A 24225-nucleotide genomic window follows, 5' to 3' on the forward strand; every position below is an offset into this window, starting at 1 on the left:
TCCTCAGCACCTGTGCATCTTGCCACGTGCCAAAGGACTACATGCATCTCTATTACCTCAGGAGCTTCAGCTAGTTCCTCAGCTGCACCAAATTCTTCAACATGACCCTCTCTGCTGAAGACAAGGACCACTGCTGGATGAGGCTCTCTCCCAAGTCCTCACAAGAGGCAGGTCGCCTTCCAAGTGTCGTCTGAAGAAGATGAAGCTGATGATGAAGAACTTGCTGAAATCATCAGAGATAGGCAAGTCAGGGCCGCTAGAGCCAAGGGCACAAATGTGCCTCTGCTTTTGGATCCAAAGTTGATCCTCGACTACATTGACCTTTGGCACAAGGACCCAAACACTCCTATGCCTGACTTCAAGCTGACTCCTGGTCAAAGTCATATGTTGACTGCCTTCATCCAAGAAGAAAATGGAAATTTGAGAAGGCCAGACAGCTCAAGAAAGCGCAGTACAGGAAAGAAAAATTCCTGAAGAACAACGTTGTCTCTATGACAACTGATGAGCTTGTGAAGATCCAGTCTGAAATCAAAGTCCTCATCGATGATTTCAATGCTTACTATGCTGATTGGAAAGGAGCCAAGGTCAGGTTTGTTAAACTGACTAAGATGTTCACCTCAAATGTTGCAGCCCAATCGCAACAAGAAATCCTCAGGCTGAAGCATCTTCTCAGCCAACTTAAGAACATGCCAGCACCGCTGATGACAATCAGGCTGCTGAAGAAAATGTGAGTTCCAGGGCTGATGACTACATTCCAGCCGCTGATGAAATTGCCAGGGCATCCACTAGTGGTGTGCCTAAAGAAAATGAAGAGGTCAGGGCAACTGCATCAGTTGCGTCTGAAGAAAATCAACCACTTTCCTCTGCTCCACCTGCACCTACCCCAACTCCAATCCTTCCGTCTGCATCAGATGTGAAGAAGACCAAGGCTGCAGAGCGTGCAGCAGTGAAGAAAAGGAAAGCATCACCTCCTTCAGATTCTTCAGCACCGAAGAAGATGAAGAAATTGACAAGCTCATTTGCTAATCCAATTAATGCTGTTCCAGTTTCCTCCATGCCATCAAAGGAAATTGTCCCTTTTGATGAAGAATATGTGATCCCTAGTGGATCTGATGAAGAAAATCCTTCTGCTGCTTCGTCAGAGCAGATGGATGAAGAAATTGAAATGGATAAAATCCCTTCAACCCCCACAGTTTCCTTGCCTATGCCTCAGTTTACTGCTGAAGAGGCTGGCATTGAAGAAATGGAAGATGAAGATGTGGACATTGGCTGTACCACACCAGTGATGAATGATGACTTTTGGGAAAGTCAGCACCCCAATTCTCCACTCTTCACTCCATTGCAACAAATTCCTCAGTCCCCAGCAACTACAGTTCAAATGGGATCTGATGAAGCTCATGAAGACATTCCAGCCGCTAGTGCTGAAGAAAATGAAAATGACGATTTGAAGCACCAGGCTGCCACTAAAGAGGAACCAAAAATTCCTCAGCCTGAAGAACCTGAGATTGCGATTCCTGAGGTCATCATGCAACTGACTGACACTCCTCTGCCCAAGACAAAGGATCCATTCTCATGGAAGCAAAAATTCAAGGCTGATGATTTCTTCGGCGAGCATGTATTCTTCACTGATTACAACCCCTATGACTCTGCTCGCATTAGGAAGAGGCGTTTCTGGACTGCCAGCCAGGCAAATTTTTATTGCTCAGTGCTGTTCAACAAACACAAAGTCTTCGATCATGAGCACATTCCTCACATGGATATGGAATCTCTGCCGTGCTTCAGGCCAGTCCTTAGTGCTCTTTACGACGCTGGACTGTTAAATTTCTGCACTTATATATGTGATTGGAATGAAGAGCTCATTCTTCAATTTTATGCAACTCTGCACATCACCGGGGACTCTGAAGATGTGAATTCATGGGTACTGGATTGGATGTCTGAAAACACTCACTACAAGGCACCAGGTACTGAATTGCTTCGTGCTTTGCCTCTCAGTCCTCCCCTTGAAGGTGCTTGTTGCGTCTACAAGGAACCTGAGCTTACAGAACACTATATGCAAGTGCTGATGAAGCCACTGAAGGCAGGTCAGGCCCCAAGAACAAAATTCCTTGTGAAGGAATTGTTGTATGTGCCTCGGACTGTCTATCGCATTCTGACGAAGACATTGAGTCCTATCAAGGGCCACGACTCGAATGAAGAAGAAGTCGTTGGAATCATGAAGAATCTGCTTTTCAATATCATTCATGGAGTTCCTGTCAACTTTCATGATTTCTTCATGAGGACTCTGGCCAATGTCGCAATGTCACCATTTGAGTTGAAGCCTTATGCACCGTGGATTATGAGATTCATCAGAACAAGGTCTTCACTCAACTACAAAGCTGATACACTGAACCATTGCAGCTACTTGCCCCCGATTGAAGTCCTCAAATGGACATTTTCCTCAGCTGATGAAAAGGGCAAGGCTCCTGCTGTAATTGATGAAGGCATTCGTCCATTGGATGGTCAATTTCGCAAGGCTGCATCCTACTCCACCAATGATGACTCTGCCACCCATGACTCTGCCGCCAACGCACCCAAGAAAAATCCTCAAGGCACAGCACCCAGGGTGATGACTGACCGTGAGCTTCTCCTCAGTCTTCACCAGAAGGTTGATCGCAATCATAAATGGGTCAAGCGTCAGTTTGGTTCAATTCTTCACAACATGACTTCTACCCACAATGCAGTGAAGAAAAACCATTAGTACCTTCATGAAACCCTCAACCGCACCTGGGCTATTCTGTCGCACATATATGGTGAAGAAGATCTAAAGAAAATGGGTCTCAAGGAAGATTTTGACTGGGCTGCACCTCCTCCGAAGAAGTACAAGAAGGTCAAGGTTCCTTCCTTGGTGGCCAGCTCCTATTCTTCATCACGTGACACTGATGAACATGAAGACTTGGACGACACTGCGGCAGACCCTACTACAACAAACGACCCCAACAACGCTGACGCTCCTTCATCACCTTGATATTCTTTAGGGGCGTTAGTCCTCATTTTCGAACCTTTTGGTCATTTGATGAAAAAGGGGGAGAAATTTGAGTTAGTCTTCAAGCGGGTCTATCTTATATGGGCATTTTTTTCTAAGTTACAACTCTCGTTCTTCTGATGACTTTGTTGGATCGAGTTGTAAACTTAAACTCTATGGTGGCCTGATACTTTTGCTGTTTCTTCTGCATGCTTATTCCTCGTTAATGTTATTGCACGTATGCTGAATTACATCAGTCACCATATTTCATCATGCATTTGAAATTCTTCATATATTATGTCAAATGCGTGTATGAATTACAAGATATAGGGGGAGATCTCCATGATTCAACTCTTCAAGTGTGCATTGCTTCAAAAGCAAATTCCTCACTATGCACATCTTCAGGGGGAGTTCTTCTATATCTTGCAATCAAATTCCTCGATATCAGTATTTACACTTCATATGTTTATCCCCGTTGAAAACTTAACCTATATTGTCATCAATCACCAAAAAGGGGGAGATTGTAAGTGCATCTAGTGCCCCTTAGTGATTTTGGTGTATTGAAGACTTATAGGTTAAGGGACTAATGTGTTTATGAGTGTACACAGGTCTATAAGTCTATGAGGAGTTTGATATTTACAGAGAAAGTCAACCCCTAAAAATGAAGTTCTTCGACTAAAGACTTTGGATTTCTGAAGTCTTTCTGAAGACTTTGAAAGTGAAGAAATTGGTGTGACCTTGAAGACTTGGTATTCATTTGAGGAACATGAAGTGTGAAGACTTTTGTTTTCGTAGTTTCATTTTCTCTTTCTTGAGTCATAGGAAACACCGTACTGTTAAAGGGGGTCGAGGAAATACTAAGGAAATATTTCCATGTGATGCTCAACTCAAAATTCTACACCTACCAATCCCTTCGAGTGAAGCCATTGGAAATCTCATACAGCTCAGTCATATTCTTCAGTGACAGAGACGGAGTTCTTCTGGTCTCTGAGGAATTTGTTCTGACTGAGGAGTTAGGAATTCGCCAATGCGGATAGCCTACACAGTGAGGAACATGATAGCCCTGAGGAATTTGATACTCAAATTTCCGACCGTTGCTGTGCTATGCGCCAGCTGTCCCAAAATATCTACCCACCTAATGGTCATATCATTGAAGGGCATTTATGTCTTATCATGACGGGCTGCTCCCTAGGCTATAAATAGCCGCCCCCTACAACCACTAGCTGGTTGGCTGCTCCGAGAGAAACTGACACTTGTCATTTGAGAGCATCCCATCCTTCAAGGACTTTGAGCGAAAATCATCAGGTGAGGAAAACCCAAACCCAAACACCTACAAACCCCAAGTGATTGAGCATCACTGAAGAGATTAATCCTGCGTGGATCCGACGCTTGTTACCTTTGAAGAATGTGCTTCTTCCAGACGGTTAGGCGTCATGGTCTAGAGCATCCAAGAGGAAATTGTGGATCGCCGAGTGACCGAGTTTGTGAAGGTTCGGAAGTCACCTGAAGACTTACCATGAGTGTTTGGGCGAGGTCTGTGTGACCTTAGCTCAAGGAGAATACGGTGAGGACTGTGTGTCCTCAGGTTTAAATACCTAGCCGCTCCAACCAGACGTACAACTGAGACAACAGTTGGAACTGGTCTACCAAATCATTGTCTTCAGCAAGCCAACTGGTTCTATTTCCTCAACTCTTTCATTTCCTCATAACTGTGTTGTGCTCTTGTTCATATCTGTGTTTGAAGACTTTGACTGAAGACTTTCTCAATTTCCTCAGTTCAATTTCTTCAGTCTGTTTGTCTTCATCCTGTGTTATCATGTGTTTACGCTTTCTGTACTTTGTGCTTGTCTTAATTTCATCATGATGACTATGCTTGTGTTCTGCTATGCATACTTTTGAGTACTTATTCCGCTGCAAGTAGTTCTTCATTAAGGAATTTCCTCACTAGCAAATTCCTCAGTGAAGAATTCATAAAAATCGCCTATTCAGCCCCCCTCTAATCGATATAACGCACTTTCATGGTCGGACGTCCGGCCGCTGTAGCTTTCGTTGGCCTGAGTTCCTTGGGCTGGCGTGACCTTCAGGGGCCGGACGTCCGGTGGCTGTAGCTTCCGAGGCAGCCTTTCTTCTTGTCCTCCGCACTTGGTGTCCTTGCCGTCTTGTCCATTGGATGTAGATGTTCCGTGGAATTCCTCCAAGTACCTGAGCACACGTAGTGTTTCCGTTTAAGGTAGTAGCCACGGCTCATGTGTCGAAGGTGGTAGTTCGGAAAGGAGCGAGTTCACCTTATCTTCGATAGCCTTCGCTCAGGCTCTTGTCATTGGTCCAAGTGGTGTCGTGGGAGACGTAGGTAGGTCCATGGGGATGACCTTGGGATGCTCCGCATCATCTCCCCTCCCTTGGGAAAGATCCGACCTCGGATTGAAATCATCATCACCATGGTAGGGCGAAAGATCCTTTACGTTGAAGACGTTGCTCACGTTGTATTTGTCGCGCGGGAGGTCAATCTTGTAAGCGTTGTTGTTGTAGCGTGGTAGCACCTTGAAGGGTCCATCGGCTCGTGGTAGAAGTTTGGACTTGCGTTCGTGGGGGAAGCGGTCCTTGCGAAGGTGTAGCCACACAAGATCTCCAATGTTGAATATCATGGGTTGCTTGTTGACCTTGAGCTTGGTCACGAGTCATTGTACTTGGCGCTCGATGGTGTGCCTTGTATCTTCATGCATTTTCTTGAGGTAGTTCACTCAGGCACTCGCGTCCATGTTGATGCGCTCTTGTAGTGGTAGAGGAAGAATGTCCAATGGGGACAACGGGTTGAAGCCGTAGACGACCTCGAAAGGGGACTTGCCGGTAGTCGTATGTCTTGCACAGTTGTAGGCATACTCGGCGATAGGTAGGAACTCCTCCCACTCGTTGATGTTCTTCTTTATCAACACGCGTAGTAGAGTGGAGAGTGTACAGTTCGTCACCTCCGTTTGGCCGTCGGTTTGAGGATGGTATGCCGTGGAGAATAGTAGCTTGATTCCGAGCTTGGCGCATAAAGTCTTCCAAAAGTAACTCAAGAACTTGACATCGCGGTCCGAGACAATCATCTTTGGCACTCCATGAAGGCGCAAGATTTTCCTACAAAAGAGATTGGCAACATGTGAAGCATCGCCTATCTTGTTGGAAGGAATGAAATGAGCCATTTTGGAGAATCAATCCACAACAATGAAAACGGAGTCCTTGCCATTTCTAGTTCTAGGCAAACCAAGCACAAAATCCATGCTAATATCTTCCCATGGTTGGTACGGAATTGGAAGAGGCATATATAGGCCATGAGATTGAGCTTTAGACTTAGCTTTGCGACATGTAGAGCATCGGTTGGTGAAGCGGTTGACGTCGCGGAACATCTTGGGCCAAAAATAGTTCTTGGAGAGCATAGCAAGGGTCTTGTTGCGTCCAAAGTGTCTCATTAGTCCTCCTCCATGAGATTCTTGCAAAAGCAACAAACGAAGAGAAGACTCGGGGATGCAAAGTTTGTTAGCTCTCATAACATAACCATCTTTGATGTAATAGCGTTCCCAAGATTGATGCGTCAAGAACTTTGGATAAGGAATAGCAAAAGTAGGGTCATGCGCATATAAGTCTTTTATGTGCTCAAAGCCAATGACATTCAATTCAAGTTGAGTAAGAAGCATGCATATACGGGAAAGGGCATCCGCCACAACATTTTCCTTACCTTTAATATACTTGATGACATAAGGAAAAGACTCAATAAATTCACTTCACTTAGCATGACGCTTGTTCAACTTAGTTTGACCCTTAAGGTATTTAAGCATTTCATGATCGGTATGGATGATAAATTCATGAGGGCGGAGATAATGTTCCCATTCACGCAAAACTCGCACTAAAGCATATAGCTCTTTGTCATAGATGCGGTAATTGAGTTGCGCTCCAGAAAGTTTTTCGCTAAAGTATGCTATGGGGCGCTTCTCTTGCGTTAACACACCTCCTATGCCATTACCACTAGCATCGCAATGAATTTCAACAGGTTTGTCAAAGTTGGGTAATGCAAGCACGGGAGCATGAGTAAGCAAATTCTTAAGCTCATTGAAAGCAATGTCTTGGGATGTTCCCCAAACAAACGGTGCATTTTTCTTACTCAAAGAATGCAAAGGTGAAGCAATGGTGCTAAAATCCTTCACAAATCTATGGTAGAAACCGGCTAAATCAAGGAAACTACGCACTTGTTGCAAATTGGTTGGTTGGGGCCAAGTTTTAATAGCATTGATCTTAGATTCATCAACCTGAACACCTTTATAAGATACTACAAAACCCAAGAAAACAAGCTTATCAACACCAAAAAGGCATTTTTCCATATTAGCATAAAGACGCTGTCACATCCTAGCTAGTTCATGCATTAGAGTGTTGCATCATGTTTACTTTTTCCAGAAACTTGAAATGGGGATGACAGAAACCCCAGCACCCCCTCTGAAAGCAACTAGGGTTTAGTAAAATTATTTTCAATGAACCTGAAATGCCCTTCTAAAAAGTCCTCCCTTTTTGTCTTGGGTTAGGACCTCTGACAAAATGGGTTCACAATTTTCTAGGACACATAAGGTCACTGGATTAATCCTTTATCTATTTGCATTTGGGCATTTAAATGCTATAGAATAATTCAAATGCCTAAATAATTCTGGATTTAAGTGAGGGCTGTTAGGAATAATCCCAACAGAGCCCACAATTATTTGCAGGATTTTTGGAAACGTTTTAGTATTTTTAATAAAGCCCTCCACTTACAGAAAAAATAGGAAAAACAAAACAGAATAAAGAGAGGGAGAGAATCTTACCTGGCAGCCCACTGGCCGGCCCAGCACTGTGCTGGCCCGCGCCAGTCAGCTGCTTCCTCCCGCCAGAGCAGGCAGAGAGGTGACGCCAGCGTGCGCGAGCTCGCCACGGCGCCACCTGCTTGCCGCTTCGCTCGTGGACGAGCTGGACGACCTCCACGTCGCGCCCCCGAGCCCCTGGACACTTCCTTTCTCCCCCATCGCCTCTCCCTCGCCTCCCTCCACCATGGCCGACGCAGCCGCTGCCACCTCGCCGACGAAGCCGTAGCCACCGCCGTCTCCGCGTCACCTGACCGTGTCCAGCAGCTCCGCCGTCGTCTTCTCCTTCGAGCAGGCCGGGCCCCGAGCGCTCGCTTGCCCCGAAGCCACTACTCCGACCTCGCCTTCACCGCCCACCGCCGGAGATCCCCTTCGCCGTCACCGCCGCAGCAGTTTGTCCCCGACAGCGCCGCCTAGCTCATCATCTTTGCCGTGAGCTTCTGCCCCTTCCCCTTCCTCTCGTTCTTGCTGCCGCCCTCTGCCTCGACCGCAACAAGCAGCACCGCACGCGCCGCCGCCGAGCTCGTTGCCGACGATGCTCCGGCCACCCAACGGGCACGCCACCATGCCCAACGAGTTCAACTCGTCACGTAGGCCACGTAGAACCTGGCCTTGAGCCTCCAAGAGCACCACAACGACGGGTCCGACCTCACCCGTACCCCGGCAGCCGCACAGCTCGTCGCCGGCGTCATTTCCGGCGACCCCGAGCTTCACCTCCACCACCAATCGACGCGGGTTGCTCCCAGCTACGCGTAGGTGCCCTCCGCCGCCCCTTTGGTCGCCGGAGGAGGAATCCCGCAGCCTCCGCCGCGTCTGGACGTCGCCGGCGGCTAAACGCCAGCGAGTCAGCGTGGTTTGACCACGGGTTTGACTCCCTAGAGTCACTGACAGTGGGGCCCGCCTGCTAATTAACCTGAGTTAGATTTAAATTAATTCTAATTAGTTTAACTAACTAAAAGTGACACTGACACAGGGGACCCACACGTCAGGTTTAACCTGGACTGCCCCGTTGACCGCTGACGTCATCATGACACACTCCTGACGCAATAAGTAATTTAACTACTGGAATTATTTCTATACAGGAAATTCCAGAAAATACCACAAACTTCAAAAAATCATAGAAAATAATCTGTAGCTCAGAATGAAAAGATTTATATATGAAAAATGATCAGAAAAATCCAATCTATCCATCTGTACTGGTTTCATGCATGTTTAAGAAAATTAACCTGCTGTTTAATGCAGAACAACATAAAGCACTAATAAGGGCCACTTATGAGCTTGGAATTTGAATCTTTGATTCAAAATGGTCCAAACCCATCTGGTCTTAGTTGCATTAGCCCAATACATTCATTTTGCCATGTCTCATGCATGCATCATATTGTTGTATTTTGCTTGGTGTTGATTGTGCTTTGATGTGTTCTTCGTGGTAGGTTCTGCCTCCGAGGATATTCACGAGTATCCAACCGAAGGGCAGTATTCCACCACCACTCCGTCAGGCAAGCAACCCATTGATCATTTCGATACAAACCCATCTTCTCGCTTCTGCTCTCGTTTACTGCATTAAGACAACGCGATTCAAACTGTTGTGTGTTGCAGTAGTTGAACCCACTTTCCTTTGCATGACATGTCATTGCCACAGTAACTAGATGAAACCCACTAGCATGTGTAGGAGTTGATTGAGCCATGTTGTGTTCCTACAATGCTATGCTTGCTACGCTTAGAGTCGTGTCAGGTCTGGCTCATCAGGGTGATGAACTAGAGTGAAAGCATGTGCCGGTAATGAGAGTGAGGTGTTGAATACGTTTTGGTAAAGGTATCGATGAGAGGCCATGTAGGAGTACATGGTGGGTTGTTTCATTGAGACCGTCCCTAAGAACTGAGATCTATATGCGTGATTTAAGATTCAGCTACTACCACGCATTGGGCCCGAAACCAATGGACCCCCTCGGCTTCTTAATCACCCTTGTCCTCTGTCCAGGAGTTGCACGTAGTTTCTGGTGTTTGTAGTAAGCTGGAGGCCGTGGACAGCGCTGACCCGAGGGGTGGGCTGTGATGCGGTAGGCTCGTGGCACGGTGTACTGAGTCGCCCGTTTGGTGTCCCGGGAACCCTGCACACATCGTTTGGGGCCGTATGTGGAAACCTCGGCCCGACTCCCTGCGGATGGAACCTGAATAGGCGATAAACCTAGACTAGAGACTTGAGTGTTTAGGTAGGCTGTGGCCGACACCCACGTTGGGCTTCCGCTTGAAGGTTGCCGAGTACATGTCGTGTAACGACGGTGAGTGGTGAGAGCGTGTGTGACGAAGTACACCCCTGCAGGGTATAAAACTATTCGAATAGCAGCGTCCGCCGTAAAGGACTACTTGGTCGCTTATGCAGTTCATAGACAAGTAAATGGATACTACTAAAAGCCTCAAGATAAGTGTGAGTACCGCGGATGGCTCTCTCGTAAGATGACGAGGGAGGATCCACGGTGGAGTATTGAGATGGTGATTAGTGGACTCGTGTGCGAAAACTATTTTACAAGTGGTGTCTCGTAGGATAGCTTAGCCAAGAGTCAAAGGTGGCTTGCTGCAATAACTCCACTACCTTCTTGAGAATGTACATGTATAGTAGGATCTGTTGTAAGACTTGCTGAGTACCTTTGTACTCATGTTGCTTCAATTACTGTTTTCAGACGACAACACCGCCCCTTCCGATGGGTTCTATGTAGATCTCGACGTTGAGGAGTGACTTGCCACCCAGGTGGTGATCTGAGCTTGTGAAGGGCCTACGTAGATAGACAGGCTTCGTCAAGCCTTCTTTCTTTCTAGTGTCTGTACCCAGACAAGTTTGCTTCCGCATGTGCTTGTATGTTTGTATGACTTGAGTGTCGGGTCATGTGACCCCTATCTGTATGAACATGTTATGTATGGCTCTCCGGAGCCTTTTAAATAAAGTTCTTGGAGTTGTAGAGTTTTGTTGTGATGCCATGTTGTATTTACACATATCGAGCATATTGTGTGTATGATTGAAATGCTTGGTATGTGTGGGATCCGACAATCTAGTTGTTTATCCTTGGCAGCCTCTCTTATGGGGAAATGTAGTCTAGTGCCTCCATGAGCCATAGTAGTCCGCTACAGCCCGGTTCACCGGAGTCCTGCTAGCCCAACACTACTGCTCTGGACACTTGACTAGCCGACATGTGTTTCACATCGTTCTTGTGTCTGTCCCTTCGGGGAAATGTCACGCGGTGACATCCGAAGTCCTGCCTAGCCTACTACAGCCCGGGTTCCCGGAGTCCTGTTAGCCCAGTGCTACAGCCCGGATTCACACGCTGCTGACCGACACGTTCGATGTTGATTCATGAATGCATGTCCCCATACGTTAGTGCCGCTTTGGGTTCACGACTAGCCATGTCGGCCCGGGTTCTCTGTCATATGGATGCTAGCGACATTGTCATATACGTGAGCCAAAAGGCGCAAACGGTCCCGGGCCATGGTAAGGCGACACCCGTGGGAGTACCGTGAGTGAGGCCGCAAAGAGATATGAGGTGTTACAGGCTAGATCGGTGTGACATAGAATCGGGGTCCTGATAGACGCTCTTTTTGAAGAGTTTGTAGCACGGTTCAAAGGTGGGTGACATGATCTTTGAGAGATTTGCTAAAAACAAGGATATCATCGAAGTAGACCACAACAAACTCACCAATGTAAGGGCGAAACACATAATGCATAAGACGCATGAAAGTACCGTGTGCTTCCGATAAGCCCATAGGCATGACTAACCACTCATACAAACCAAACTTTGTTTCGAAAGCGGTTTTCCATTCATCACCCTCTTGTATGCGTATTTGATAGTAACCACTTCTAAGATCAATTTTGGAGAAAATAGTGGCACCACTAAGTTCATCTAGCATATCATCAAAGCGTGGAATGGGGTACCTATAGCGAACGGTGATAGCATTGATAGGTCTACAATGGGAACACATGCGAAAGCTACTGTCTCTTTTTGGCACAAGAATGACCGGTACGGCACAAGGACTCAAACTTTGATGCACATGTCCATGATCTATGAGATGCTTTACTTGCCTTTGTATTTCTTTGGTTTCTTCGGGGTTGACGCGGTATGGGGCCTTGTTTGGAAGAGGTGCTCCGGGGATGAGGTCGATGCGATGCTCGATGCCTCATAATGGAGGTAGACCCGGAGGTAGCTCGTCGGGGAAAACATCTTGGAATTCCTGTAATAGAGAAGATAACACCAAAGGTAGATTGTGAGAGGTGTTAGTTTTTGGTGCCTCGTCCTTGCACAAAAGGACTTAGTGCATGACACTTGATGGGTTCTCATACACTTCTCTCATCTCACGTTTGGTGGAAAGGAGGACTAAGTTCTTTTTGTCGCTCATCGTGGAGGCACTCAATTTGGGCTTGTGGAGCTCACCCTCTTTTTGGTGGTTCACTCTCTCACTATTCTCTCCACGATGGGTGGCTTGCTTGTCGGCGATCACTTGGCTTGGAGACATAGGTCGTAGCACATACTCCTTTCCTTTCATCTTGAAGCTATAGTGGTTTGTACGCCCGTTGTGGATGACACCTCGGTCAAATTTCCATGGACGTCCAAGAAGGAGGTGGCAAACGGTCATCGGAAGGACATCACACTCCAAAGTGTCTTCGTAAGCTCCGATCTTGAAAGAAACTTGTACCCTATGCTCGACTTGTATGGTGCCGGTGTCGCTTAGCCATTGAACCTTGTAGGGGTGCGGGTGCTTCATCTTGACCAAATGGAGCTTGGATCTTAGTTCTTCACTCGCTAAGTTATGGCAACTCCCTCCATTGATGATGACCTTGACGGACCTTCCACTGATGCCGGCCTTGGTGTGGAAGATGTGGCATCTTTGGTCTTCGTCTTGTTGATGTTGAAGAGTCAAGACCTTGGAGACAACAAGAGCGGGGCTTGAATCTTCGTCACAAAAGACTTGATCATCTTCGTCTTCATTCACTTGCCGGTGCATGGCCACTTGGTCAAGGGCTTCCATTTCTCCTTCACTCATGGAGTCATAGGTTCCTTCGTCATTGAGGATCATGGTGCGCTTGTTTGTACACTCAAAGGACTTGTGGCGTCGGCCGCCGCATGTGAAGCATTTGAAGGAACTTGTCTTGATGGTCTCCTCGGTTGGGGTAGATGATGATGAAGCTCTCGGCTTGAAGTTGCTTGTAGTAGGAGGACGACTTGAGGTTGTCGAAGTTTTCTTGTAACTTGACTTGTCGTCGTTGCTTGTAGATGGCTTGGTTGAGGTAGAAGTTATTGGAGTCGTTGAAGCTTGAGAGTTGGAGAAACCATAGGACTTGGATGAGAACTTGGCATATTTGAAGTCATCTTGCACTTGACGTTTCGCCTTTAGCTTGATGTACTAGCTCGATGAGGTTCGAGTATGCTTGGAAGTCGACGATCTTCTTGATAGGATGATTGAGTCCATTCAAGAAACGTGCCATAGTTTTCTCATCATCTTCCGTGACAATGGCTCGTATCATGTCAATCTCCATTTCCTTGTAGTACTATTCAACGCTCTTGGTTCCTTGCTTGTGGAGTTGGAGTTTCTTGAAGAGGTCACGGTTGTAGTAGGTAGGCACGAAATGTGCTCTCATGACATCCTTCATTTGCGCGCTAGTTGTGATTGGTGGTTCACCTTTTGCCTCTCGGTGCTCATTGACTTATTCCCACCAAATGAGGACATAGTCTTGGAACTCAAGGGATGCCATCGCGATCTTCTTCTCTTCTTCATAGTTGTGCAAGCAGAAAATTTTGTCAACCTTCAATGCCCATGATATGTACTCTTGGGAGTCATTGCTTCCGGTGAACTTGGGCATGGTGAACTTGAGATTGCCATACCGTTGTTCTTCATTGTGTTGGGGTCGCGTATGATGACGCCCATGTCATTGAGGATTGACAAACTCTTGTTGCTCTTGGCGATGAGGGTTGTCGTCCTCATGTTGCTCTTGTCTTGGAGGATTTCCATTGTCTTCATTCTCTTGGCGAACTTGAGGTTCTTGTATAGCTTGAGGAGGCGCTTGTCGATCTTGACGAGGAGCTTGACGATGCACACGTGATTGATAAATCCTTTTTTGAACTTCGGCGTGAAGCACTTCTTGGTGCTCACGAGCTTGGCGGCCTCGATTGGCTACGGCTCGACTTGAATCTCGGAGGGCACGTTGCGCCTCAAGTGCTTGAGCTTCACAAAGTTGTTGTTCTTGGCGTTGTGCCTCGGCATCTTGTGCATCTTGGTGTTGACGCGCTCGCCCCTCTTGTTCGTGTTGGCATTAACATTGACGTTCTTGTGCTTGCGTGAATGTAGCTTGGTTTTGACAATGTCGATGCTCTTGAGAGTCGGTGTCGTGTAGAGGATTGCGGTTGGCTTGGCGATCTTGACGCGCGGCACGACGAAGAGTATTCGATGTCGGGGTACTTGAGCCGCAGATAGTGTCGTCGGTGTGTCGACTTGAGCGGCTCCTTCTTGAGTAGGACGAAGTGGTAGAAGAGCGGTTGGCCAACAAGGCACAATTCTCGTCCATTCTTGCGTCATTCTCATGCTTGTGTTCGTCGAGCTTGTTGTCGAAGTAGTCTCTTGTGCGTTGCTTGGAGAGTCGCAAGTCGGTAGAGAGGTTGTCGATGCGGTCGATCATTGCTAGTTGCTCTTCATGCAACGCCTCGTTGCGTTCCAAATAGGCGTAGCTTGGTGACGTAGTTGTTCGGATCGTCGTCTTGCTCAAGGAAGAGTGGGTTGGTAGAAGTACTTGGCCTATCCATCATTTCAAGCAAATATGTGAGTGGGAGAAAGAGAAGAACTTATACCAAATGTACCTTGACCGATGTTGAAGATGGATCAATGATCACTCAATGTGTAACAAGGAAATAGCACAATTGGTACCAATTCTTGTCGGTTTCTCACACCTACACAAGTAAAAGCTTATGGTGGAGCTTGGTTAGGATGGTGGCACAAAATTTGATGCAATTGTTAATGAGACTCAATAATGTTGGAAAAGATTCACAAATTTGCAAATGCAACAAGTAGACCAATAGCAAGATGTGGTACACGGAAACACACACGCAAATAGATAAGTGGGATCGTGCAACCAAGGAATGAGCCAAAATGTGGAATCCACGAAAATGCTCTTGTTGCACAACACTAGAGAGACGCTAGCACGATTGCACAATTGGCAGATACGAACTTGTGCACAACCTACTAAGCAAAAATGCAACAACTTCTATCCCAAGTATGCTATATGTATGGTATTCTGGTGATATGATCCAAGATGATCGTGTATGACAATCTTAATGTTGTATGATGCTATGGTTCTTGCTTATAAGCTCTTTGCTTATCTTTTCCTTTTGCTTAAAAGCTTGTTTGGCTCTTTCTCGTTGGAGCTCTTTTCTCATGCAAAACTTCACTAACCAAGATAGCAATTGTGTATGCGATGACAACCTTGTGACACAAGAGATGATACCAAGATATGCACCATGATGATATGGTATGTATGCTATGGGAAGTATGATCACTAATGTGCACAAGTCACGTTGCCGGCAATACTCAAAGGCTAGTCTCGATGGGTAAGGTACGCAAACATGGTCTATGGGGATATCAATGCAATGGCAAGAATGTATCATGATATCACGATACCAAGATGAGGTTACCGTTGATGACGAGTCCATTGCAAAAATGAGCGGCGGTGATGTTGATGTCGAACCATACCTAGATAGCCGAAACACAATAGGACATGGGAACCGCTACTCAAATTCTCAAAGTAAAATGTGACCAAATTGTTGGAGTTGGTAGCGGGAAGGCTATGGTGGTGTTATCCGGAAGTGGTGGTGGTATGCGGATGCGTATGCGGAAGTAGGGCGGTGGATGAAAATTTTCGAGGGGGGGGGGATTTTGTTTCTTCAGGGAAGTACGGACGTCCGGGGCATTACGGTCGTCCGGTCGTCGGATGTCCGGAAACTGTCGGACGTCCGGTGCCTGGGCAATTTCGGGCACGGGATGAACAACTAGGGTTCGACGAGGAGATGTCGAAATTCGTCGAATCCGGGCGATTTTGTGGATGGAAATGGTGGAGAAGAAGGGAAAAAGCTAGATCCACTCGTGGCAAACCAAATCCATGTATCAAATCCAACAAAACTTCATCACACCTCAATCAAAAAAATTGGGGCTATTTTTGTGGGGGATTTTCTATTTTAGGACGAAATCAACAAAACAAGGCTAGAAAACACAATGGGGAGGCTCCGAAATCGTGATCAACGTGGCTCATGATACCAAGATGATGTAGCCTAGAACCCTATACGGCCGATCTTTCACGAAAGGAGCGGATCCCAACTAAGAACATGAAGAACACGCGGGGAAACACAAGGGAAAACACAAGAAGAACTCTCAAACCAACAAGATTAAGTCACACATGTGCTAGATCCTCGGAACACGAGAGGAGATACAAGATCCACGATCAACAAAGGACAATACAAAGGTAACCGGTTCTTCTCCCAGAGGAGGTCTTGATGGGGCCACCCAAGAGGGGATCTTGAATCCAAGGGGGATCTTCTCCATAGAGGGGCCGCGGTCTCTCTCGTGGAGTAGATCCGTAATGGATGAGCAAAGATCTATCTCACATATGAGCTAAACCAATGATAACCCTAACTAGGAGGAGGAGGAGGAGGTCTATTTATAGTCTTAGTGCAAATGGGGGCGAAGTGAAGGGGTACATGGGCCTCAGCCCGTAACTGGACACTGCCAGGGATCGGACGTCCGTAAGGCGTCGGTCATCCGGAGGCTCGCGGAGGTCCGGACGTCCGTAGATCTTCGGACTTCCGTAAATTAGGCTCTGTGAAGGATGTGCCGGCCATCCGGAGATCCTCGGATTTCTATAGATTTCGTTCTGTTGGCGTAGCGTCGGTCGTCCAGAGGGGTTTGGTCGTCCGGAGTCTAGGAGATGTCGGACGTCCGGTCCTGGTCGGACGTCCGGCAGCTGTAGCTTTCGTTGGCCTGAGTTCCTTGGGCTGGCGTGACCTTCAGGGGCCGGACGTCCAGGCTAGGCCGGTCGTCCGGTGGGTGTAGTTTCCAAGGCAGCCTTTCTTCTTGTCCTCCGCACATGGTGTCCTCGCCGTCTTCTCCATTGAATGTAGATGTTCCGTGGCTTTCCTCCAAGTACCTGAGCACACATAGTGTTTTTGTTTGAGGCAGTAGCCATGGCTCATGTGTCGAAGGTGGTAGTTCGGAAAGGAGCGAGTTCACCTTATCTTCGATAGCCTTCGCTCGGGCTCTTGTCATAGGTCCAAGTTGTGACGTGGGAGACGTAGGTAGCTCCATGGGGATGACCTTGGGATGCTCCACATTAGGAATGTTCCATGTTCATCATGCTAGGGGCATGTGACAGATGAACCGGCAGCGTATTCGGATTCATTGGATTTTTCTGAGCAACTTTCATGTAGAAAGTTTTTCGATCCGAGCTACGGTTTATTTTCTATGAATTTTCAAAGATTAAACCATTTTCTGGATTTATTTATTTACTTTAAATCGACAGAAAAGAAAAAAAATGACGTCAGCAAGGCGTCATCAATGCATCAGCGGTCGGCTGACCAGTCAACGGGTCCGCGTGGGACCCATAGGCAGTGACTGGGCGCTACCCAGTCAGCCATTGACTGGGTCAACAGGGCCAGCAGGGCCCCTGGGGCCACTAGGCAGTGACCCGGAGGGGTGGCCCTGGTTGGCCACATCGGCACCAGCGCCGAAGTGAGCTCCGGCGAGCCCTGTTCGCGGCGGAGGGCTCGGGCGGCCATCAGGATTCGTCCCCCGGCTTCCATTTGACGCCTGGGGTGGTGCGTTCGGTCAGGGGCGGCGAGCCGCGCCTAGGGGTGGCCGCAGCAGCAGCTGGGGCGCCCTGAGGTGGCATAGGCGTCGAGCAGAGGAGGCGGCAAAGGTGGCGAACAAGCGCGGGCTAGGTGAGTCCGTGCCTGAGGGCGGCTGGCACGCTAGTCGCGGCCAGGAGCGGTGGGCACGCGTGAGCCACCCGCAGGAGCAGCGGCACAAGTAGTGGGGGGAAGCGGCCGCGCGCGGCCGGGGCCAGCAAGACGCGACGGGAACGCGGGTGACGTGCGCGCATGAGCATGCCCGAGCGGCTGCGTGCGAGCCGGAGCGGAGGTGAGCGGCAGCGGCGTTCAGACGCGGACAGAGAGCCGCGTCGAGTGGCGACAGCGAGGTGCTGCGGTGGTCGGAACTGAGCACTACGAGCTCGGCGGTGGCGAGGTGCTTCGGGCAATCTATGGTGACGGCAAAACGGCGCGAGACCGAACGATCTAAAGAGCGAGGCAGGGCCTACGCAGTGTAGCGAGTGCAATGGTGGCATGCACGAGACCTTATGGTCGTCGTGGCTATGTCGGCGACGAGGCCAGGTAGTGTAGGGTGCGGCCTAACGCCGGAGCACGGGCTACGCATGACTAGAGGGGGTAGGGAACTGCGCGTTCGGCGGATGAGCTCACCACGGGAGCGTGGGGTCTATGCAGCGGGCTCGGGGAGAACCGGTGGAGCAGATCGACGGCGAGGTCGCGCGGTGGCCATAGATGAGGAAGAGGAAGAATGCGACGGAGGTGGCGCTCCCGGTCCCGATCCAGTGTCAAGGAAGAAGAGGCAGAGCACGACGGAGCTCCCGGACTTGTCAGAGTGGCGAAAGGGCGACGGTGGCCGCGGGCTTCACGGTGACGAGGCCATGGCGGAGAGGAGAAGCAGCAGCGCGTGGGGGAAGGGGATCTGAGTGGGGAGGCGGAGAGGGAGCGCAAGGGGGAGTGGGTGAGTGGGGAGGGAACCCGAGGCGTCGGGGCTGCCCTTATCCCCTCGCCGGCGATGTGGCAGTGCGGGGCGCCGTGCCGGGTCCAGCAGGAACGGGCGGGGGTGCCTCGGTCGGTCGAACAGAAGGAAAGGAGGGGATCGACCGCGGGGAGGCGCTAGGCCGGCTGGTTGGCTGAGGCCCAAAGGGGGCAGGGGGTTCTCTCCCTTTTCCCCTTTTTCATTTTCTTCTGCTCTTTTCTTTTTACAGAAAATGCTTTGCCATATTTGAGTTGCCAAAAAGGATTCTGTAAAATGTGGGACTTGGCCACATAATTACGTTGCAATAGTTGGCACTGCAATAAAAAGATTGTGGGGCTTTTGAAATAGTTTGCAACTTTTATAAGTTGAAAAGGCATTTAATCTATTGTCTTGGCCACTGCTTTAATTGGTTTACGCCATTTAAGCACCTTGCAAAAATGTTGGTTCACCACCAATATTTGTTATGGATTATTTGCCACAAGATGAACATTTTAGATTTCATGTCTGACAAATATGAATTTTTGACTTTAGATTGGATTTGAATTTGAATTGTGATTTGGATCAAGTGAAGATTAGCAACAGTAACATGATGACATGGCACCATAAACAGGGGATTACTGTAGCATCACACTGGGGGTGTTACAGTGCACTCATTATGGTGGCTTCAAAGTCCTGAAATCATCATTTGAAACTCTGTTCTTGTTTCCCTTGCGTATGCCATCAACTCCATGCTTGTTTTTGCTCCAATGTACATCCTTCTCCAAGCTAGACCCTTCATTTGTAAGCAAAACAAATGTATTCAATTTAGGCAGCGTCATATTCTCATGAACATTAGAATCATTACCAAGAAACGAAAGTACCTGGTAATTTAATTGGCGTGCGCGAGCTCTAGTAATCGGTCCAATATGTATAGTAGCAGGGGCTATGGGTGTAACAATGGTATTGATGTCCTCATCATCCTCCCCTTCTTGAAATGAAGTCGTCCTCGACGGAAGCTCATCTTCCTCACCCAAATAAGGCTTCAAATCTACAATGTTAAAAGTGGGACTAACCCCAAAATCTGTAGGTAGCTGAAGTTTATATGCATTATCATTTATTTTCTCTAACACCTTAAAAGGACCATTAGCACGTGGCATTAGCTTTGATTTGCGCATATCAGGAAATCTATCCTTACGAACATGTAACCAAACAAGATCTCCAGGTGCAAACACAATATGTTTTCTACCCTTATCTCCAGCAAGTTTATATTTAGCATTCATACGCTCAATGTTTTCCTTAGTTAACTCATGCATTTTTAGGATCAATTCTGCACGTTGTTTAGCATCAAAATTAACCTCCTCCGAAGATGGAAGAGGCAACAAATCAATAGGTTCACGAGGTAGGAAACCATACACAATTTCAAAAGGGCACATCTTAGTAGTAGAATGCAACGAACGATTATAAGCAAATTCAATACGAGGCAAGCATTCTTCCCACATTTTCTTATTATTCTTCAAAGTAGCCGTAAGCATAGTAGACAATGTTCTATTGACTACTTCAGTTTGTCCATCAGTTTGGGGGTGACAAGTAGTACTAAAAAGCAGTTTAGTCCCCAACTTAGCCCATAAACATCTCCAAAAGTGGCTAAGAAATTTAGTATCACGATCTGAAACAGTAGTATTTGGCACACCATGCAAGCGAATAATTTCACGAAAGAACAAATCAGCAACATTAATAACATCATCGCTTTTATGACATGGTATAAAGTGTGGCATTTTCGAGAACCTATCCACGACAAAAAATATGCTATCCCTCCCCTTCTTTTTTCGAGGTAAACCTAAAACAAAGTCCATAGATATATCCTCCCAAGGAACACTAGGTACACGCAAAGGCATATATAAACCATGAGGATTGAGTCGTGACATAGCTTTTTGACATGTAGTGTAGCGAGCAACAAAACGCTCAACATCCCGTAGCAAGTATATCCTCCGTCTTCTTCATGCAAAAGTGCCCCATTAATCCTCCTCCATGTGCCTCCTGCAACAACAAAATACGAACGGAGCTAGCTGGAATGCATAGCTTGTTAGCACGAAACACAAGTCCATTGTTAACGACGAACTTGTTCCAGGTTCTACCTTCTTTACAATTCTGCAATACAACTTTAAATTCAACATCATGCACATATTGATCTTTGATGGTCTCCAAACCAAATATTTTAAAGTCAAGTTGTGAAAGCATAGTATAACGAAGAGACAATGCATTAGCAATAACATTTTCTTTACCCTTCTTGTGTTTAATGACATAAGGGAAAGTTTCAATGAATTCAACCCATTTAGCATGTCTACGGTTCAGTTTTGCTTGACTTCTAAGATGTTTCAATGATTCATGATCAGAATGTATAAAAAATTCTTTGGGCCATATATAATGTTGCCATGTTTCTAAGGTCCGAACAAGAGCATATAATTCTTTATCATAAGTAGAATAGTTCAGACTAGGCCCACTCAATTTTTCAGAAAAGTATGCAACCGGTTTGCCATCTTGTAATAACACACCTCCTAATCCAATTCCACTAGCATCATATTCAAGCTCAAAAGTTTTATTAAAATCAGGAAGTTGGAGTAAAGGAGCATGTGTCAACTTATCTTTCAATACCGTGAAGGCTCCTTCATGTGCGGTACCCCAAACAAAAGGCACATCCTTCTTTGTAACCTCATTGAGAGGTGCAGCAATGGTGCTAAAATCTCTCACAAAACGCCTATAGAAACCAGTGAGTCCAAGAAAACTCCTCACTTGTGTGACCGTTTTGGGCTGCGGCCAACTCTCAATAGCTTCAATCTTGGGTTTATCAACTTCAATTCCCTGTGGAGTAACAACATAGCCAAGAAAAGATACTTGGTCGGTGCAAAAGGTGCACTTCCCAAGGTTACCAAACAAACGCGCATCACGTACAGCAATAAAAACAACACATAAATGTTCCAAGTGTTCTTCCAAAGATTTGCTATAAATCAGTATATCATCAAAATAGACTACCACAAATCGTCCAATGAAAGCACGTAAAACTTCGTTCATTAGTCTCATAAAAGTACTAGGTGCAGTAGTTTACCCAAAAGGCATGACTAACCACTCATATAAACCAAACTTAGTTTTAAATGTTATTTTCCATTCATCTCCCAATTTCATATGGATTTGATGGTATCCACTACACAAATCAACTTTGGAGAATATTGTAGAGACACTCAATTCATCAAGCATATCATCTAGCCTAGGAATAGGATGACGAATAATAATATTATTGTTATCTCTACAATCAACACACATATGCGACGTACCATCGTTTTTAGGCACTAGTATAATAGGAACAACACAAGGACTAAGAGATTCGCGTATATAACCTTTGTCGAGCAGCTCATGTACTTGACGCATAATCTCCTTCGTCTCCTCTGGATTGGTACGGTATGGGGCACGGTTGGGTAGCGATGCACCGGGAATTAAGTCAATTTGATGCTCAATCCCTCGAATAGGTGGTAATCCCGTTGGCACGTCTTGTGGAAACACGTCAGCGAACTCCTGCAAAATGTTAGTGACAGCAGGGGGCAAAGAGGAAGGCACGTCCTCGAATGAATATAATGCCTCTTTGCACACAAAAGCATAGCAAATAGATTTGCTGAAATCTAGCTCATCAATATCAGATTTTCTGGCAAGTAAACTTGCACTTTTCAATTTAATTTCAGAAGCAACACTAGATGGTTTATTATTATGTTTCATTTGTTTCTCAAATTCTTTTGCCACAATCTGATTTTCAGTCTTATTTTTCTCTTGTTTTGCTTTATTAGCTCTTTTAATATCATATTTCAAAATGGAATCAGGAGTCATAGGAAGCAAAGTAATATTTTTATCCTTATGAACAAGAGTATACTGATTGTTTCTACCATGGTGTACAGAATTTTTATCAAATTGCCATGGTCTACCAAGTAATAAGGAACATGCTTGCATGGGTACCACATCACAATCAACATAATCAGCATATGTAGAGATACTAAATGCACACGAATAGTACGTGTTACCTTAACCTTGCCGCTGTCGTTGAACCATTGGATGTAGTAAGGATGTGGATGTGGTCTTGTGGTGAGAGATAGCTTCTCCACCATCTTCATGCTAGCCAAGTTGTTACAGCTCCCTCCATCTATGATGACGTGAATAGAATGTTCCTTCACAACTCCCTTTGTATGGAACAAATTATGCCTCTGATTTTGCTCAGCTTGTGTAACCTGCACACTCAAAACACATTGAGCAACCAAACATTCATACATGTTAGCATCTTCAACAGCCATGTATTGCGTCTCATGATCAGAATCATCTCCACCGTGTTCTTCACTTGTACTAAGAGCCAATGTCTCCTCATCATAGTCACTAGCGGACTCATACCCACCATCGTCAGTAACAAACATCACATGGTTAGATGGGCATTCTCTCGCATAATGACCTCCACCCTTGCAACGATGACAAATAATATCATGTGGTTGCCATGTTGATGCCATGGATGAAGAAGAGCTCTATGCAGGCCCAAAAGGTGCTCTCTTGGAAGATAGTGGTGGTTGTGCCGGCTTTCTTGTATCACGGTTGGAGGTGGCAGCTGACGGAGGTGCTGGTGTAGCAGAACATGTGGAAGTAGAGGATGCACGCGGTGTCCATGATGATGGTTGACCTGCAGAAAAGTTAGTTCGCACCAATGCCTGTCGATCCTGCACTTCTTGTTCAGCTTTGCAAGCAAGATGGAATAAACGAGTGATATTATTATATTACTTATACTCTAGAATGGTCTGAATCTCTTTATTTAATCCACCAATAAAACCTGTAAGCATAGCTTCACTATCCTCAACAATACCACATCTAATCATACCAGTTTGTAATTCCTGATAATATTCTTCTACATAATTTTTTCCTTGTCTCAAATGCTGCAATTTTTGAAGCAATTCACATTGATAGTATGGTGGAACCCAGCAAGTGCGCATCACAATTTTCAGAATAGGCCAAGTAGCTGGAATAGGATATAATCTACTATATTCAGACCACCAAACACATGCAAAACTAGTGAAAGCACAAACAGCAACAGGAACACGTCGCTCCTCAGGATATTGGAAACATGTAAAACGTTGTTCAGTTTCTAACTCCCAAGTAAGATATATATCATGAACATATCTACCCTCAATTGGTGGAATATTCAATTTTAGTTTAGGAAGATGGTCATGATCTCGTACCTCAGGTGGTGGTGCAGCCCTACCGTTGCGATGATATGCATGAGGACGACCTGGTGGTAGTGGTGTTGGTGGTTGCACGTAGTTCTGATTTTGATCAACCTCATCCTCGTAATGGTCCTCCACCTCTGCAGTAGCAGCAGGAGCTACATAAGCATCAACAGCGGCACCAGAATTTTGACCAGGCTCAAGGGGAACGCACACTGCTCGTCCCACTTGATTTGGAAGGTGACGTTGTTGTTGTTGTTGTAGAGGTGCGACAGGTGCAGCCGGCGGTGGTGGTGGAAAACACGAAAGCAAT

Source organism: Aegilops tauschii, chromosome 6 (assembly GCF_002575655.3).
Source record: "Aegilops tauschii subsp. strangulata cultivar AL8/78 chromosome 6, Aet v6.0, whole genome shotgun sequence".
Lineage (NCBI taxonomy): Eukaryota > Viridiplantae > Streptophyta > Magnoliopsida > Poales > Poaceae > Aegilops > Aegilops tauschii.